Here is a 16,725-nt window from a genome sequence, read left to right on the forward strand (position 1 = left end):
AAGTTATTTAGATACTTAGATAATCCAAATAATGTTTTAGGTTGTTGGCTACAATAATTTACCAATTATCTACACAACCCATAAGACTATCCCTATCAGTGCGTGTGCATTTCTCCTGATCGTCCCATTTGCTTGCGCTAACTCTAGCCGTACGATCGACATCACAGGGACGCGCGCGTGAGCACATTGTAAGGCCAAATTATGGACAAACACGTAATAGAAAGTATGGAGATTTTGACCCAACAAGAACAATAAAGTATACCATGATGACATTCCCTGAAAAACAATAATAATAAAATGTCAAATAACAATGGAAAAAAGAACAACTTTTGGGATCTTAAATACCGGTGAAACCAAAGAGCTCATGGTCATTCCGACCCCTAATAAACCCCAAAGCCAAAAACCCTATTCCCCTCCGCCGCCTAGCCGCCATGGGCTCCGCCTCCGCCTCCTCGCTCCCGACATCCGCCGGCGCTGGTGAGAACTTGGTCCTCATCCTCGACTTCGGCTCGCAGTATACCCAGCTCATCACCCGCCGCGTCCGGCAGCTGGGAGTCCTCTCACTGTGCGTCTCCGGCACCGCCCCACTCTCCTCCATCACCGGGTTTCATCCCCGCGCCGTCATACTCTCCGGCGGACCCCACTCCGTCCATGCCTCGGGCGCGCCCTCCTTCCCCGCGGGATTCCTCGATTTCGCTGCCGACGCGGGCGCGCACGTTTTGGGCGTGGGCTACGGTATGCAGCTCCTAGTTCAGTCCCTCGGCGGTGCCGTCGAGGCTGGCGAGCGGCAGGAGTACGGCGATATGGAGGTAGAGACTACCGCTCCGTCCTCCACACTGTACGGGGAGAGCGTGGTGGGGATCAGACAGTCGGTGTGGATGAGCCACGGCGACGAGGTGGTCAGACTGCCTCAGGGGTTCGAGGTTGTGGCGCGAAGTGTGCAGGGCGCAATCACAGCCATCGAGCATCGGGAGAAGCGTTTCTATGGACTCCAGTACCACCCGGAGGTAGCTATCATTTACTGTTTTATTCTGTCATCTTGAATAGATGGAGATGGATTTAAACTAAGATTATTATGCTAATAAGTTCATTGCGTCTGTTGATTAGCTTATTTTGCGAGATTGCGAGACACACATTTTGAGTTTGAACTGCAGGGCGACCTGCCCCTTTTCCGTAAGGCTTTGTTTGGTTGAAGTGGGGCGATTCCACGAGTGGTTTCTAACCTCCAGGGATTGGGTGATCCCCGAATTGTCACCCAAACCCCTCTATTCTCCATCCACATGAATCCCTGTATACATAACCTGTTCGGTTATTCCCTTTCTAATCCACATCTATGAATTGTTGCCGCTGGTCAACCTCAGGTCAAACTCAAGAACCCTAGAAGCTGTGGGAGAAGTAGAGGGGAAGGAAGAGGAGGAGAAGCTCACCGGATGGGAGAGGAGGAAGGAGTGGGGAAGTATGCCACCATCGTCGCCTCCGGATGGCCGCGCCACCGCTGCCGCTGAATCGCAGGAGAGAGAGAGAGAGAGCTCGGGGACTCGATTTTTTTCTGGCGTACCGTTTGGTCGCTCGGGAGGGATTGGTTCCACGGGTAGAGTGGAGAGGATTTTATCCCGGGTAGTTCCACGGGGTTTGAGGGGGATTGGACGGGGGTGTAGCCCCAGCCGGGTTTAACCGAACACGTTCATAAAGTATGTTGGGGTCGAATCCCGGTCGGGGCGAAACCACGGGGTTCGACGGGGATTGGACGCCAATCCCGGCGGGGAGGGGCTAACCGAACAAAGCCTAAGTGATAAGTGAAATATAAGTCGGCTGTTTTCTAAGTTAAGCTACAAATTACTTGGGTTTCTTGGGATGGAACAAGCCTTTGGGGTAGCGGGTTGTGTCTTTACGTGAGTGTTTGTTTTGTGGTAAGAAAGATGAGAATATAAGGTCATCTGTATGGATCACACTGATCACAGCTTGCATATTGCTGATTGTGTATTTACTAGTTTGGGTTTGCAGTGCATACCGAAGTACACATGCTTCTTCATAAATTGTTTATGCCCTAGCATGGCTATCATAAACTTTTCAATCATCTGATTATACAAGGTGACACATCGACCCAAGGAAAGGAAACACTGCGCCACTTTCTTTTTGATGTTTGTGGAATTAAAGCTGACTGGAAGATTCAGGATGTGCTGGATGAGGAAATTAAGACCATCAAAAGTATGGTTGGGACTGATGAACATGTGATTTGCGCGTTATCAGGAGGTGTTGATTCGACAATTGCAGCCACACTCGTTCATAACGTGATAGGTGATAGGCTTCATTGTGTTTTTGTTGACAATGGTCTATTGAGGTAACCGTTCCTTCAGCATGTTCTGCTTCGAAATCAGTATGCAGCTAAACTAACATATGATCTTATCTGCATATACAAGGAGAAGGAACGAGTAATGTCAACCTTTAATAGTGACTTGCACCTTCCTGTCACATGTATTGATGCCTCGGAGCAATTTCTTAGCAAGTTAAAAGGAGTCAAAGACCCAGAGATGAAAAGAAAGATTGTTGGCAAAGAATTCATAGCTGTCTTTGATGAATTTGCTCACATGTTAGAATAGCAGACGGGAAAAAGACCTGAATATTTAGTTCAAGGAACATTATACCCTGATGTGATTGAATCATGCCTACCCCCTGGGAGTGGTATGACACATTCCCACACCATCAAAAGCCATCACAATGTAGATGGTCTTCCTGAAGATATGAAATTGAAGCTCATTGAACCACTGAAGCTCCTATTTAAGGATGAGGTATTAATCTGCATGTATACATATATGTACTTCATATATTTATTGATACTTCGCTTTGCATGATCTGACATGCTATACTGAAAGATACCCCATACTGGGAAATTATTTTGGTTTGTTTTCGAAGAAAATATTCCTGTTACTTATTATTTATCAAATTTATGTCCTGCAAAAGGTGCGGAAGTTAGGCAGTATCTTAAATATCCCGTAGTCATTCTTAAAGCGACACCCATTTCCCGGGCCTGGTCTTGCTGTACGTATCCCATCAGGTGATGTTACAGAAGGCAATGCTTTGGAGATTCTTCGTCAGGTTTGATCTTTTTGAACTATTGGTTTCTAAATCATCTCTGATATATGGTGTTAATTGTGGACTGCTCTGTTTACGTCTTCTAGGCGGATGAGATATATGTTCAAGCCATTAGAGATGCAGGACTCTATGATACAATTTGGCAAGCTTTTGCTGTGCTTTTGCCTGTCGAAACAGTTGGAGTCCAGGGTGACCAGAGAACTTACGGCTACCCCGTTACTTTAAGGGCAATTACTAGTGAAGATGGCATGACTGCAGACTGGTATGCTGAACCTACAGCTCTATCATACCCCTCCTCCCCCCCCCCCCGCGCGCGCGGCAACTGTATGATGCAATTGTACTCTAATGGTGCACTAGAGCAAATACTGTTCTGTTGCTTTTTTGCTCTAGGATTCGCGCCTCCCTTTTGGTTGCTCGGTTCTGTCACGCCCTAGGGGCGGCCAGGTTTGCCGGAGTAGCGATCGGCGACGGAGAAGAGAATCTGGATCGGGGGAGGAGGTCAGAAGGAAGGAGAAGGCAGTAGAGGATAAGATAGAACGAAGGGTTCAGAATACTTTTCAATTTCATCGATGCCTTGCTACAGTGGGTGACCGTTGCTTATATATGCACGGTTCCATTACAAGGCCGGGCCGGCCCAAGACTCAACGCCTACACACACCCACGGCCCACTCGCCACTTTGAATTACCCGCTCTTTGCTCATGTCTTCTACTTGGCGCTGTTCTTGACTGTCGTCAGTGCGCTAGTGCTGACAGTATCCTCCCCTGGAGAACCAGCATGTCCCCATGCTGGTGCATTCGGGTACCTGGAACGGAGCACCTGATAGTCCTCCCATGTAGCGTCTGCTGCCGGGAATTTGGTCCACTTGATCAACACCTAAAGATGCGCGGCATTGCCTCTTTTAACTAGGTGACGATCGAGAATTTCTTCAGGCTGCATATCCGGAACAGACAAATCCAGTGGTGCTGGCAGGTCAGTGAACACTGGTGTGTGATTAGGAACATGTTCCTTCAGTTGAGAAACGTGAAAGACCGGGTGCACTAAACTTCCCCGTGGTAGTTCCAGTTTGTAAGCTGCTTGACCAATCTTGGAGAGAATTTTGAAGGGACCAAAGTATTTCATAGCCAGCTTTGGGTAGGGGCGATTGACCACTGAGGATTGGGCATAGGGTTGTAGCCTGAGATAGACCATCTCGCCCTCAACAAACTGTCTGTCAGTGCGTTTGCGATCTGCAAACTGTTTGTACTTGCTCTGTGCTCTGGCTAACTGTTCTTTGATTGTTGCTGTGTGTTCGATATGTATGGACAACCACTGTTGCACTTCAGTGTTGTGAGACTGAGCTTGGCTGTACACTTGTCCCACATTTGGCTCGTATCCGTATAAGGTTTTGTAAGGGGTGCATCCCAGAGAAGAATGGTATGTGGTGTTGTACCAAAACTCTGCTTGAGGTAGCCAGGAAACCCATTTAGCTGGAGAGGCATGAACTGCACACCTCAAGTACATTTCCAGGCACTGATTGACTCGCTCTGTTTGCCCATCCGTTTGGGGGTGGTATGCTGTACTCATTTGCAACTCAGTGCCCCAAATCCTGAACAATTCCTTCCAAAATGCACTGGTAAAGATCTTGTCCCTATCTGAAACTATGAACAGAGGTAGCCCACGCAACTTGACCACAGTGTTGAGAAACACTTTTGCTACTGATGCTCCTGTGAAAGGATGCTTCAGTGGCAGGAAATGACTTACTTTTGTAAAACAGTCCACAACTACTAGGATGGCATTGTAGCCCTCTGATTTGGGCAGGCCTTCAATGAAATCCATGTTGATTGCTTGCCAAGGACCATCAGGAACATGTAGAGGTTGCAGCAGACCTGGTACCTTGCAGTGTTCATGCTTTGCTTGTTGACACACATTACATTGTTTCACAAAATTTTCCACATCTTTCTTGAGACCAGTCCAGCTGAATAACTGCTTCACTTTGTGATAAGTGGGTAACATACCAGAGTGTCCTCCTATGGGAGAGGAGTGAAACGCCTGGATCAGCTTGGTTTGTAGGCCAGTGTTTGCTCCTACCCAGATTTTTCCTTCTTGTTTAATTAGACCTTCCTGAAGCTGGAACCCTGGACAAGCCTGACTATCAAGAGCTAACTTGGTAAGCATTGCTTGAGCTGAAGGGTGCACAGTGTAAGAATTTAACACTTCTTGGATCCACACAGGTTTGCTAGTTGACACTGCTTGTACTGCAAAGAGATGTGCCACTCTGGACAAGGCATCTGCAGCTGTATTCTCCACACCCTTTTTGTACTGAATAGAGAAATCCAGTCCCACCAATTTTGTCATGGCTTTCCTTTGCAGATCAGAAGTTAAATTCTGATCTCCCAGGTGACATAAAGTCTGGTGGTCTGTCTTAATCACAAATGGAGCTCTGGATAAATAAGATCTCCATCTGTCAATGGCCATCATGATAGCCAGAAATTCTTTTTCATATATGGACACTTTTTGACTGTTCACTCCTAAAGCTTTACTGTAGTAAGCAATAGGGTGCCCTAACTGTGTGAGTACTGCCCCAATGCCAGTATTGCAAGCATCAGTCTCAATGGTGAAGGTTTTGTTGAAGTCTGGTAGTGCTCACACAGGAGTTGTGGCCATAGCCTGTTTGAGTAACTGAAATGCAGTTGTAGCAGCTTCTGTCCAATGAAATGATTGTTTCTTCAGTAATGTTGTGAGTGGCTTGGCCAGTAGACCATAGTTTTGCACAAACTTTCTGTAGTATCCTGTGAGACCAAGGAAACCCCTTAGTTCAGTGACATTAGTGGGAGTTGGCCAATCTAACATTGCAGCAGTTTTGGCAGGATCAGTGCTCACTCCCTGGTCAGAAATGATGTGTCCTAGATATTCCATGGACTGTTGTGCAAAAGAGCATTTGCTTTCTGTCACAAACAATTTTTTTTCCTTCAGTGTATCAAATATTGATTGTAAATGGACTGTGTTCCTCTAATGTGCCACTCAAGACCAATATGTCATCCATGAAAATTAACACAAACTTTCTGTTAGAACCTTTGAAGATATAGTTCATGAAACACTAAAATGTGGCAGGTGCTGTGGACAGTCCAAAGGGTACCACCTTGAACTGATACTGTCCATTGTGAGTTTTAAATGCTGTTTTAAACTCATCTGCTTCTGCCATACGAATTTGATGATATCCTGACTTGAGGTCTAGCTTAGAAAACCATTTAGCTCCTCCTAATTCATCCAAGAGTTCATCAATGACAGGCAGTGGAAATTTATTCTTGATTGTGACATCATTTAACTTTCTATAGTCCACACAAAACCTCCAGGTGCCATCCTTTTTCTTAACCAGTAGCACAGGAGATGCAAAAGGGCTTAAACTGGGTGTGATGAGGCCTGACTGTAGCATTTCAGACACTTGTCATTCAATTTCATCCTTTTGCTGTGGTGAGTATCTGTAGGGCCTGCAGTTAACAGGAACTGCACCAGGTACAAGATGTATTTCATGGTCAAAGTCTCTCTGTGGAGGTAAGGTTTTTGGATCATTGAAGACAGACTTATTTGCTTGCAGCACTTGCTGAACTTCCTTAGGTATTTCAGAACGAGGATTGACCATAATATGATGCAGCATAGCTGTTTCCCATATGTCATTTCCTTTTTCCCACTTCTTTAGTTGTTCCATAGAAACTTCTTTAATTGGCTCTGCCTTAGCAGGCAACACTCCTTGTAACCTGACAGTTTTCTGTTGATATTCAAACTGAATCCACTTCTCAGCCCAGTGGCATTGCATCACACCCCATTTCTCAAGCCAGTCCATATCTAGGATAATATCATATCCTCCCAGGGGAAGCACTTGCATGGCACTAGAAAAACTGTGCCCCTGGATCCACCAAGTCAGTTCAGGAACAAACTTTGTGCAATCTACCAGTCCTCCATTGGCCACTTTCACTTGCAGGGGTTTCTTCATTGTCTGAGCAGGCACTGAAACTCTGTCCAGCAGTGCTTGGTCCACAAATGTGTGTGTGCTCCCTGAATCAATGAGTATTAATGCAACCTGGTTCCCAATCAGAGCTCTCAATTGTATGGTTTTGGGATGTGAGGCCCCAGACAGAGTTGTGTCAGAAATAGTGGCACATTCTTCCTGATAATGGTCCACCAGTGCATCCAGTACCGCATCAGATATAATTTCATGAGGATCCACTAATTCTGCTGCTTTCAGTTGAGTTGTGGGAACAGCTGTGGGTTTACAAGCATGGCCTGGCATATATTTCTCTCCACATCCATAACATAATCCATTTGCTCTGCGATACTCTTTCAGCTGCTTTGCCTTCCACAACTCTCTAGGAGCAAAAGTCTGTTTATTCTCATTCATGGGGACTGAATTTTTGGTATATGTTGCTTTGAAAGACTTTTGCTGTTGGACCAATCCTTCCTGTACCACTGCATACATAGAAGCCAGCTGAACTTTTGCTGGTAACTACATCTCCACAGCTGAGCGTAGTTCTTCCTTCAGCCCCATAACAAAACGAGTGACCAAAAAGGTGTTGCTTATGGTCGGCTCATAGAGTCTAATATGGTACACCAGTTGCTGAAATTGTTGCTTATATTCCTCCACTGTACCACTTTGCTTGAGCAACATAAGCTCTTTCATCCTTTCCCTGTGGATATTGACATCAAATTCATGTAACACTGCGGCACAGAACTGTTCCCAGGTGTGAAATGCACTCTGCTGCTTGAATGCTTGGTACCAATGTGCAGCGTTGTCAGTTAGGTACAGAGAAGCGGAGGTCACCCTGAAATTGTCTGGAATATGATACAGACGAAAGAATGCTTCGCACTTGTCAAGCCAAATCCTCACATCCGTGCCATCAAACTTGGGAAAATCCATCTTAGGCATCCACTGTCTCCTAGTCGACTGATCCTCTGTCCCAGGTACTGCAGCGAGATCTATTGGTGGCAGTGGTGGATGTACCTGAGAAAAACGCAAAGGTGGTTGCGGCGGTGGCCCTGGCATGGCACCCAGGATGCCGTTTGACACTTCCGAGGCAGTTGGGGACGAACTCTCGCCATACCCGTGCGGCATCTATTGCTTCCCCAGATGCGCGGCGTGCGCTTGCTCTTGTTGAACCTTCCCTAGCGCGTCGCACGAGAGATTCACCTTCATCTGAACCTGATCGATGTGGGCGGCTTGTTCGGTGAGCTTGGCATCGAGGGCTTCGAGTTGTGCGCCGATGCCGTCGACGACCTTCAGTTTGCTCTGCGTTGCGCGCAGCTCGGCGAACTCCTGCAGCATCCGTTCCTGCAGCGCCTCCATCTCGTCCGCGAGGAAGCGCGTCTGCAGGTTTGGCTTGAATGTCGTCGTCTTCATCGCTCTTTCCCCAAATCAACCCACCTCAGGTCGGGAATTATGCAGATCGACCCTAGTGGATCCGCTACCGTCGCCTCGGATTTGCCGGGTACGAATCGGGGAAAAAAATTTGAGCGCAGGCGGAGCGGTGGCTCTGATACCAGATTGTCACGCCCTAGGGGCGGCCAGGTTCGCCGGAGTAGCGATCGGCGACGGATAAGAGAATCTGGATCGGGGGAGGAGGTCAGAAGGAAGGAGAAGGCAGTAGAGGATAAGATAGAACGAAGGGTTCAGAATACTTTTCAATTTCGTCGATGCCTTGCTATAGTGGGTGACTGTTGCTTATATATGCACGGTTCCATTACAAGGCCGGGCCGGCCCAAGACTCAACGCCTACACACACCCACGGCCCACTCGCCACTTTGAATTACCCGCTCTTTGCTCATGTCTTCTGCTTGGCGCTGTTCTTGACTGTCGTCAGTGCGCTAGTGCTGACAGGTTCCTTCTAGAATAGTTTGTGAATACTACTCCCTCCGTTTTGAGTGTAGTTTCACTCATTTTGCCCCTTATGTAGTCTGTATTGAAGTTTCTAAAAAGGCTTATATTCAGGAATGGAAGGAGTACTAGTTTGAATTAAACAATTTAGCATTCACCTATGTTACATTACCTCTTGGCCTTCCCTTTTCAGGCCCAGCCCCCAAAATCCATAAGGTCCTCAGTTGTAATGTATAGTTAACAGTTTTGCCAAGCTGTGTTATTCCTAGTTATCTGATTTGTGTACTAACTATGGGCAATTGCTGGTCTCTCAAGTCTCAACTGTCATCGCTAAGTTCTTGGACAGTTTGTTTAATTGTTGGATGGTGTGTATTTATGGTATTTACTCTTGTATTAGTTGCCTTTCTTATGTCCGATGTCCATGTGGTCTTTGGTATAGGATTTTTTAGCGCCTTACGCATTGTCGTGTACAGATTGCGATGTTTCTGTGGTAACTCTCCCGTTTTGTTAACAAGTGTTGGTAATTACAGATGTCTCTTATGTGGTTGAATCTAGCCTTTCTCTTTTATTTTTTGGAGCTTTTGATACGCTCTTGCATGTTTTGACAGCTGGTGTCCTTTTCTTTTAATTCTTTCAGGTATTATTTTGAGCGCAAGTTCCTGGCAGATGTGTCTAATAGGATCTGCAACAATGTGCGAGGCGTTAACCATGTTTGCGTGGACATAACATCGAAGCCACCAGCAACGGTGGAGTGGGAGTAGGCTGATGGTGAAATAAAGGAATTAGAATCACGACACATAACGCCAATTACTAGATCATTCTCTAGGGCTCCTAGACAAATCCCCTTATGGTGAAAGATGATCAAAGCTTCGAAACTGCACTTATAACTGTTCTTTATTTGCCTTTCTTTGCTGTCACTCGATGCATTGCATTAAATAGTGTATGAAGCCAAATCGCTCGTTAGTAAAACAGAAACACATAGATCAACTCAAATCTGAACGCTTGATAAATGAACTCTCAAGTCTCAATAAACCCAGTGTCGAGGCAAGAGAAATCTCCCCCCATCATCGACAACAAGGGCCTACAAAACCACTCTTCCCAAGTACATAAGCCCCAAATCGCCGAGTATTTTGCGGTTTTGGGTTGTCCCCTCCCGCACAAGCCACCACCTCACCCAAATGATTTGTGAAAATTGCATCCGAGCCACCATTCTTACATCAGGTTTGAAGGAGTTGTCAGTCCGGCGGGAGTTTCCATCTTAGTGTAGGGCTTACGACGAGAACTTAGGGATGATGGCTATATATCATGAGTCATGGGCATAGCGATGCCAACCCGGTGAGAAACAACGAGGTATCATCATTTGTTGGTCTGAAGTACAATGTACTCCCTCTGTTCCGAATTACTTGTCGCGGGTATGAATGTATCTAGATGTATTTTAGTTCTAGATACATCCATTTTTGCGACGAGTAATTTGGAACGGAGGAAGTATATGCCATTTTCTTGTCTTGAAGTCTTTACATGTTTTGGGGAGGTGGACCGGCTTACTTAGAGTCTATCAAATGCTACTTTGTAACTGTGTAGTTATAGCTTTCGAATTCGTCGTAAAACATGTTGTGAGACATGGAGACCAAGAAAGGATTTGTCCCTCCAACTTGGAGAGGTATTCTTTCAAGTGATCGTATCCTCTATAAAACACTAAGCTCCCTAATTTAATTAATCCCACATTCAATTGAGGTATTCAATTGAAATTGGGTAACCTGATTTTGACGGGTAAACAATTTCTCAAAGCTCTCTCGTTCAATTCTTTTACAATATGCTTTCTAATTTTGAAGACCTCACAGTTACTTGGGCTTTCAAATTAGTATCGGGTCACGTTGATCTTATGAACAACACACTCACAAACTGCGGCAGGTAGAGAGAATTAATCATTTGTTATTCCAATGTAGCTTGGTTAGGTTTGTATGGCAAGTGGTTGTGTGCGCCTTTTGTTAAATTGTGATCCAAATTCTACCGTATTAGACTAGGCATAGTACATACGGTGTGGGCCTTTTGCGTTGGTACCAACGCGTACGAGTACAACTCGTTTACTTGTCCTCCAAGGACTCTCATGTATTGCCCTCATACATACCCCATATAGTCGCACCTAAGACGGTTTGTCGTCTCGTGCTTGTAATACTCCTCCATCATAGTGATTGCGCCTTTGTGCGTCTGTGACTTCTTCCGCAAGGGTTTCCACGTAAAAATCCATGTCTCTTTGTCTCGTTTTATTCTTATTATTATCTAATAAGTGGTATACAGAGCCAAGTTGCAATATACGAGATTTGAGATCAGGAGATTAGGATTGCGGCGTGTTCACCGCCGCCATAGATAGCCGAGACCGACATGTTTTCCTGCCGCTGATTCGTTTCCTACCCGAGCAGTCACCGAGACGAAAACACGGAGTACTTCCGCTGCCCCGCTGCCAGTCAAATCGCCAAGTCGCCAAACCAAGCTTTTCTGCTGCAGCCGTTCTTGACCAAGTCGCCAACAGATCCGCCGAGCCGTGCGTTGCTGCAGCTTGTTTTCGTCAGTTGGGTTCGCTTCAAGTCCCGAGGCAGCAGGGACGATCTGATTGCTACCGCTTCACATCATCGCTGGTTGAGTACTACTTCTAATCACGTCAAGCATTGATCGGCTCGTACTACTTCAACTAGTGCTAGTCACGTGGAGGCTACAGTGCACGTTGGTTATTAGTCCGGTACTCCGCTGCTCCGTGTACCCATGATCTATCGGGTGCTATTTTTTCGACTTTGTTGCTTCGCATTAATTACTTCTGTCAAGAATTTTTCTACTGGCTTGTACTACTTTGTGTACACAGATTTATCTACTCATGGATTCCATGAAGTACGATCTTCCGCTGCTGGACCGTGACACAAGGTTTACCCTATGTAAAGTCAAGATACGGGCATTGCTGGCACAGTCCGACTATGATGAAGCACTGGATAGTTTTGGAAAAAACCAAATTCAAGATTGGACTGATGAGGAGAAAAGAATTGATTGTAAGGCTTTGTCACAAATTCAACTTCATTTGCATAATAATATTTTGCAGAAAGTTTTGAGCGAGAAAACTGCCGCCGCTCTATGGTTAAAGTTGGAAGGGATTTGCATGACTAAAGATCTCACCAGCAAGATGCATCTTAAGTAAAAATTATTCCTGCACAGATTACCCGAGGGAGGTAATGTTTTGAATCATATTTCAGAATTTAAAGAGATCATATCCGGTCTAGCTGCAATGGAGGTTAAGTATGAAGAGGAAGATACTGCTTTAATGTTACTTTGTTGACTGCCAAGTTCTTATACAAATTTTAGAGACACCATATTATACAGTCGTGATACTCTCACACTTAATGAAGTTTATGAAGCTTTGAACTCTAAGAAGAAGATGAAATTAATGGTGCCTCATGATGGTTCTAGTTCATCCCAATCCGATGGATTATCTGTTCGTGGTAGAACAAAGGAGAAGAACTCACATAATGGAAACAGAGGCAAAAGTAAGAACGGCTACAGGGGCCGGTCGCAATCTAGATACAAGAAGTATTGCAGGTATTGCAAGAGAGACGAGCATGGCATCTCAGAGTGTTTCAAGTTGCAGAACAAGGAAAAGAGGAAAGGTAACAAACAAGGTGAAAATTCCGCTAACGTTGCTCGTGATGATAGTTTCGATGATGCTCTTGTCGTTATTGCTGGATGCGATGAGACCAATGTGGGTACTTGACACCGCATGCACTTTTCATATGTGTCCACATAGAGATTGGTTTAATACTTTTGATTCCACTACTTCTGCTGGTTCCGTTTTGGGTTTTGATAATTCACCATGCAAGATTGAAGGCATATGTTCTATTCGAATCAAGATGTTTGATGGCATAATCAGAACTTTGACAGATGTTCGGTTTATTCCGAAGATGAAAAGAAATCTTATTTCTATGAGTGCCCTTGATGCAAAGGAGTACAAGTGTTCAGGTGGAGATAGTGTTTTGAAGGTCACCAAAGGCTCCCTTGTTGTGATGAAAGGTGACTTAAGTTTGATCAATGGTCTTTATTACCTTCGAGGTTCTAATGTTTTAGGTAACACTACTCCATCTATTTCAAAGAATTCTGATTGTAATGCTGCTAACCTTTGGCATATGCGTCTTGGACATATGAGTGAACTTGGTTTAGCAGAGTTAAATAAGAGAGGTCTTCTTGATGGATATGAACCTGGTAAATTGAAATTTTGTGAGCATTGTATCTTCGGCAAGCACAAGAGGGTGAAGTTCAACACTTCGACTCATACAACCGAAGGTATTCTTGATTATGTGCATTCTGATTTATGGGGACCATCTCACAAGAAGTCACTAGGTGGTGCAAGTTACATGCTGACTATTATTGATGATTATTCGAGAAAAGTTTGGCCTTATTTCTTGAAGCATAAATATGAAGCATTCTCAGCATTTAAGGAGTGGAAGATTATGATTTTGAGGCAAACTAAAAGGAAGGTAAAAATACTTCGAACTGATAATGGTATGGAATTCTGTTCTAAGCAATTTAAGAATTATTGCAAGTCTGAAGGCATTGTCAGACATTACACCGTTCCTTATACTCCTCAACAAAATGGTGTTGCTGAGCGTATGAACAGGACCATTATTTCCAGAGCCCGTTGCATGTTGTCCAATGCAGGTTTGCATAGGCGTTTTTGGGCTGAGGCCGCTTCCACTGCTTGTTATCTGATCAACCGTTCACCATCTATTGCTCTTAATAAGAAAACTTCAATTGAGGTATGGTCTGGTTCACCTGCTGATTATTCACAATTGAGAGTTTTTGGTTGCATTGCTTATGCTCATGTTGATAATGGAAAATTGGAGCCTAGAGCTGTTAAGTGCATCTTTCTTGGTTATAAGTCTAGTGTTAAAGGTTTTAAATTATGGAATCCTGAAACCCAGAAGGTTGTTATTAGCAGAAATGTTATCTTTAATGAATCTGCTATGTTACATGGTGTTTCATCTACTAATGTTCCTGTTGAGAATGAACAGCAGCCTACTGTTCAATAGCCTACTGTTCAGGTGGAGCATGTTATTGATTCAGGTGATACATCTGGTAAGGAAATTGTTGATGCACATGATGATCCCGTCGTCGATGATGAACATGTCACTCCCACTCCAAATCAGCCTATTGTTCCGCCCAGTTTGAATCTTGCACGTGACAGAGTTAGGCGGGGTATTAATAAACCTGACAGGTTAATTGAAGAGTGCAATATTGTTTCTTTTGCTTTATCTGTTGCAGAAGAAACTTAAGGTAGTTCTGAGCCTTCTTCATATTGCGAGGCTATTATTTCTGATGATAGTAATAAGTGGATGACTGCTTGATACGTCTCCAACGTATCTATAATTTTTGATTGTTCCATGCTATTATATCATCAACCTTGGATGTTTTATATGCATTTATATGCTATTTTATATGATTTTTGGGACTAACCTATTAACCCAGAGCCCAGTGCCAGTTTCTGTTTTTACCTTGTTTTAGGGTTTCAAAGAAAAGGAAAATCAAATGGAGTCCAATTGACTTGAAACTTCATGGAACTCATTTTTGGAAGGAAAGAAGCCCAGAAGACTTGAAGTGCACGTAAGGGAAGCTTCGAGGAGGCCACGAGGTACGGGGCGCGCCCACCCCCTGGGCGCGCCCTCCACCCTCATGGGCCCCTCGTGGCTCCCTTGACGTACTTCTTCCGCCTATATATCTCCATATACCCTAAAAACATCGGGGAGCACAATAGATCGGGAGTTCCGCCGACAGAAGCCTCCGTAGCCACCGAAAGCCAATCTAGACCCGTTCCGGCACCCTGCCGGAGGGGGAATCCCTCTCCGATGGCCATCTTCATCATCCCGGTGCTCTCCATGACGAGGAGGGAGTAGTTCTCCCTCGGGGCTGAGGGTATGTACCAGTAGATATGTGTTTGATCTCTCTCTCTCTCTATCTCTCTCGTGTTCTTGAGGTGATACGATCTTGATGTATCGCAAGCTTTGCTATTATATTTGGATCCTATGATTTTTCTTCCCCCCTCTACTCTCTTGTAATGAATTGAGTTTCCCCTTTGGAGTTATCTCATCGGATTGAGTCTTTAAAGATTTGAGAACTCTTGATGTATGTCTTGCCGTGCATATCTGTGGTGACAATGGGATATCACGTGATTCACTTGATTTATATTTTGGTGATCAACTTGCGAGTTCCGCCCTTGAACCTATGCATAGGGGTAGGCACACGTTTTCGTCGTGATTCTCCGGTAGAACTTTGGGGCACTCTTTGAGGTTCTATGTGTTGGTTGAATAAATGAATTTGAGATCGTGTGATGCATATCGTATAATCATATCCACGGATACTTGAGGTGACATTGGAATATCTAGATGACATTAGGGTTTTGGTTGATTTGTGTCTTAAGGTGTTATTCTAGTATGAACTCTAGGGCTATTTGTGACACTTATAGGAATAGCCCAACGGATTGATTGGAAAGAATAACTTTGAGGTGGTTTCGTACCCTACCATAATCTCTTCGTTCGTTCTCTGCTATTAGTGACTTTGGAGTGACTCTTTGTTGCATGTTGAGGGATAGTTATGTGATCCAATTATGTTATTATTGTTGAGGGAACTTGCACTAGCGAAAGTATGAACCCTAGGCCTTGTTTCAACGCATTGCAATACCGTTTATGCTCACTTTTATCATTAGTTACCTTGCTATTTTTATATTTTCAGATTACAAAAACCATTATCTACTATCCATATACCACTTGTATCACCATCTCTTCGCCGAACTAGTGCACCTATACAATTTACCTTTGTATTGGGTGTGTTGGGGACACAAGAGACTCTTTGTTATTTGGTTGCAGGGTTGCTTGAGAGAGACCATCTTCATCCTACGCCTCCTACGGTTTGATAAACCTTAGGTCATCCACTTGAGGGAAATTTGCTACTGTCCTACAAACCTCTGCACTTGGAGGCCCAACAACGTCTACAAGAAGAAGGTTGTGTAGTAGACATCAAGCTCTTTTCTGGCGCCGTTGCCGGGGAGGTTAGCGCTTGAAGGTATATCTTTAGATCTTGCAATCGAGTCTTTTAGTTTCTTGTTTTATCACTAGTTTAGTTTATAGAAAAATGGAATTAAGTTTGCCTCATACGCTTCATCTTTTTAATATCTTTCGTGAGTATGATGGAAAGGAAAATTGTGCCAAAGTGTTAGAAGAAGAATGCATTAAAATGTTTGGCACTAAATATTTGAATGATGAGCATGATTGCAATGTTGTTAGTATAAATTCCTTGAATATCCATGATGCTAATGATATGCAAAGCCACAAGCTTGGGGAAGCTATGTTTGATGAAGATGATATTTTTTGTCCCCCAAGTTTTGATGAGCAAATTTATTATGATGAAACCATGCCTCCTATTTATGATGATTATATTGATGAAAGTGGATTTGGAGAGGTCATGACTTTATTTTGTGATGAATCCACTATTCCGGAAGAGGTTCCAATTGGTTAGGAGAACAAAGTTGCTATCTATGATGATTATTGTGATGACTTGTATGCTATAAAGAATAATGATATCCATGAAACTTGTCATCATGATTTTAGTTTTCAATTGGATTATGCCTCACATGATAATTATTTTGTTGAGCTTGCTCCCACTACTATTCATCAGAAGAAATTTGCTTATGTGAAGAGTAATAAAATTTCTATGCTTGTAGACCATGAAAAGAATGCTTTATGTGATTTTTATATTG

At 44.1% G+C, this 16,725-nt stretch overlaps 1 pseudogene; it reads left to right on the forward strand.

The window, feature by feature from the left end:
* The first annotated feature begins 431 nt into the window (after positions 1–431).
* On the forward strand, positions 432–9,700 carry LOC123145649 (GMP synthase [glutamine-hydrolyzing]-like; annotated as a pseudogene).
* Positions 9,701–16,725: the final 7,025 nt, after the last annotated feature.

Source organism: Triticum aestivum, chromosome 1A, assembly GCF_018294505.1.
Source record: "Triticum aestivum cultivar Chinese Spring chromosome 1A, IWGSC CS RefSeq v2.1, whole genome shotgun sequence".
In the NCBI taxonomy this organism is placed as follows: domain Eukaryota; kingdom Viridiplantae; phylum Streptophyta; class Magnoliopsida; order Poales; family Poaceae; genus Triticum; species Triticum aestivum.